We start from the raw sequence: 4,140 nt of genomic DNA on the forward strand, positions 1-4,140 counted from the left end.
CCCAAGAATTTAAAACTACTTTCACCCTGGAAACTACATAATACTGCCTCTTTTAGATTATCTTAAGAGACATATCAATAATTGGAGAGTCCTTAAGACTGACAGAAGAGGAAAATCAGGATAAAGATCTTGCTGTGTGACCTTGGCATGAGACAATTTGAAAGTTAAGGTTGCTCTTTCTTCAACTTTTATGCCTTACTTTGAGCTAGCCTATGATTATATATCCATGATCCAATGAAAGTATATTTGGTTTGTAGCTGCACCATGACAAAATGTAAAGAAAAAAATAGGTTCACTGGTGAGAAAACCTTTGCAAAGCACCAGACGTGATGAGCTGGAAGAATCCAAACTGAGTCCTTGCTGAGGCCTGGTGTTTGTTCAGAGCCTGTTTGTTTGCACAGTGGTGTTTGTCCGAATGGGCTAAATGTGATATCCTACAACAAAGATGATGTAAAGATGCAGCAGAAAACTCCTGACAGGATAACTGTGAGCCTGGGGACTTTCTACGCCTGTCAGACCCGACTTGAAATACAATGTACTCTATTAGTGGAGCAGCTTGTAATCAAGGAAGGGAGGGTGATCGTGAATAAAAAATCGGGGAATGAAAAGTAGATCAAATCAGGCAAGAGGAGATGGAGAGCCACAGCGAGAGACGTTAACATAAATGACATATCAATCACTGCCTGGCATTGCTTTCTTCATCTGCCGTTTCATATAAACGGCAGATAAGATCCTCTGTGGAAGATGCACTGAGTCCACTAATTAAACTCTGATTTTAGGTCCAACTAATCAAACTCTTTCATGTTCCTAGATGTTCATCAAAGTCAGTTACATTATATCTATGAATTTAACTTTCTCATTAAATTTTTTTTTCTTTGCACAGTTCTTTAACGAGAGTTTGAACGCGTTGAATTGAGCTTAATCAAGTGAAAACTACTGAAAGCCCAGAAGCTCTGCGCTTAGCAATTTCCCTAAGCCTCTGAGCCTATTGCGATGAACCATGGCTTCATCAGGCTGTGTCATATCTGAATTACAGCGTACGGCAGAAGCAGCAACACCTCTGAGAAATTTTCCAACCACCGCACTAATGAATTAGGTATGGTTCAATCCACAAATTCACAGCTGGTTGGGTGGAGAGAGGAAAAAAAGAAAACAAGAATAGACATTCTCAGGGCTCTCTAGGAGAGTGATATATCTTCGGCACGGAGCTATATTAATGATTTAAACAAACATCTTTAGAGGCATATCAGCTGTCAAGAGATGAAAGCACGGACTGACTTGTATGGGAAATGGTGGTAGCAGGGTGTTCTGGAAGGAAGTGGAAAGAAAGCTCAGGGACCAGCTGTCGCAGTGACTGCTGGCACCGCAGCGTGTGGCGATACGAACCTTGAGGTTGGAGGGAGACTGTGATGAAAGCGGGAAGGAATCCAGCACCTCAGCAAATCTCAGAGTCTTCTTTTAACCCTTGTGTGTGTGAGGACTGAGGCAAACGTAGAGGACTGTGGAAAATGATACAAGTTTTACGTGTGTGGGGTCAGTCGGACCCCATTTCTGGACACAAGGTTAAGTTGGATGTGCTGCATCTCCAAACCCAAAATCTTTCCTTTATCGACCAGGGGCTGGGAGCACTTTCTTTTTGTATTTATCATCATTTGGAGAATTTGAAAGATAAGGAAGAGGAATTATCTGCTCGTGTTTTCTACCATAACCATACCATGGCAATTCTGGTTTGACATGCAGTAACTCTACTTGTCAAAGTGACTATGAGCTCTCTGGCCTACATTTCTTTGCCAAGGCCTCATCAGGCGTAAATGCAAGGTGAGTCACATTCTGTTATGGCGTAATGGTTGCGACATAGGTAGAAAGTGTATTGGTCCCACTTTTGCCGCCAAAACCAACCTGACCCCATGAAGATTTTATGTGGTATCTGCAGAGGTGCAGAAAAAAAAATTCTAGAGACCTGGGAATTCTGAATGCGGAAAGTTTGTTTCCACAGGATGTTCAAAAGCTAATTTTTAATTTTTTTTTCAACTAGTTTATTTGTGTCATTGATGCATGTCTTTGCTGGAGTGTAATTTTGATTTTAATATTTCAAATGTTTTTCTTATCGTTTTGACTTCTTTTTCTTTTCATTTCAGCAACTTTATTAATGGCGTAATTGGGGCCTGAACCTATTGTTCTACTCCCAATAAGCGGTCTCTTTATTATTGGGGCCTGCCCATAGCAATGCATAGGGAGAGCAGTGACTGACTTGTGAAGCCTGCACAGATGTGCTCCTAGCTCTGACCAGGACTGGCTTGTCCAGGCTGGACGAGCACAGGCACGCTTTAGCAGGCCCCGGTTAAATTTCTAAAGGAATTTAATTTGTCTAGTTTATTTATTTTTCTTCCATCACCGTGAATGCGGTCCGAACTGTTGCAAGCACCCCCCACAAAAGTGGTATCAAAATGATTCGGAGTTAAAATGGCCACATAAATTGTGAAAAACTAGGCTGGGTGTCTCACAAAGAGAATTTTTTTTTCAAGCATTCTGTCTGACACACACACACACACACACACACACACCCCCACACACACACACACACACACACCTACACACACACACACACACACACACACAGCACAGTGGATTTCTGACTCCAAAACTATTTTTAACTCACCCCTCATGGCAACAAATATGGCCCTATTGGTCTCAAAGTCGGTCATGACATTGATATCCATGCCTGCTCCCGTAAAATGTTTTCGAAATTTTGATAGGGCTTACGGTTTTCTGTCAAAGTCCTTCACACTGAGGCTGAGTGTCTCGCAAAGAGAGAATTCTTTCTTTACACCTTTCTGTCTGACGCAGAGACAGAGCACAGCTGTAGGTAATTAATTACCATAGCAACGGAGCCTAGAGAGGGGCAGAGAGCAGTCTTGCAATGCATGTGGGAAAAATAAATATTTCCTGGGACTATTTCTGTTTCGCTTACATAAATTTATTTCTCAGAATTTCTGAATGTGAATTAAAATCCTGAGTATGAAGGTTGAAAATTTGCTAGAAAAAAACAATTCTCCACTGTCTTTATTTTTTTATTTTGCACCGTGAGTTAGAACCAGATGTGCGAAGTTGATAGTTATCAGTCCGAGAACTTAACGGCACACCTAACTGACAGAGTTCACTCAATGACTTTGTATGAGTATTGTCCTGGTTGAGCATCATTGCACTGTGGTAGTGGACCAGGGCACCTTCAGCCCAGTCTGCACATATGTGCTCCTGGCTCTGACCAGGACTGCCTTGTACATCCTCAATGAGCATGTCAGGCCTGCATGTGTGTGTTTCTCGTTCAGGATCCCAACACTGGGTCCAAACTGGTGTGCATGCTTTGGCAGGCCCTGGTTAAATTTCTTCAAGATTTTATGTCTAGTTTGTATTAAACCTTTAACCAGATAAAACACATAACAATAGTTAAATACCTCTTTCACAAAGGTGAGCTCTTCATAATGGACAATACAACAGTGACAAAAATAAACATTAAAAATAGGTCTACATCTTTTCCGTTCTGCAGAGTAAAATAACACAATAAAATCACAGCATAATCTTCATACCTGTATTATTTTAACTGGATTTTTTCCCCCATACATACTCTTAACTCCTTTACATGCATTTACACATTTCTGCCTTTCCTTTTACTGAAAATAGGAGGGAAGAAAACAGTTGTTTCTCTCACGTTGGGGAAGTTTATATGTGGCTAATCATCAACACGTTTCTAATAAAGAGGAATGAGTATTTGGCCAGTCTGATGTGCAGTATCAATCAGTTCACATTCTTCAGCTGCTGTCTCACTGTTGCTTTTCCTACCATGGCCAACCTAAAACCACATTTTATGTCCATATGTAAAGAAACAAAGCACACTTTATGAATGTGAAGGTCCTTTCATTTCCAAAGAAAATCTGTTACTTTCAATAGTGCTTACTTTCATATCACATTCCCTTTTAGTTTTATTTTTAGACATAGCCTTTTTACTAAAATGTACATTGATTTCCTTCCTGTTTTGTTTTTTATCCATCCATCCATCCATCCATTTTCTTCCGCTTATCCGGGGTCGGGTCGCGGGGGCAGCAGCTTCAGAAGGGAGGCCCAGACTTCTCTCTCCCCAGC

The sequence above is a fragment of the Poecilia reticulata genome, linkage group LG5 (genome assembly GCF_000633615.1).
Source record: "Poecilia reticulata strain Guanapo linkage group LG5, Guppy_female_1.0+MT, whole genome shotgun sequence".
In the NCBI taxonomy this organism is placed as follows: domain Eukaryota; kingdom Metazoa; phylum Chordata; class Actinopteri; order Cyprinodontiformes; family Poeciliidae; genus Poecilia; species Poecilia reticulata.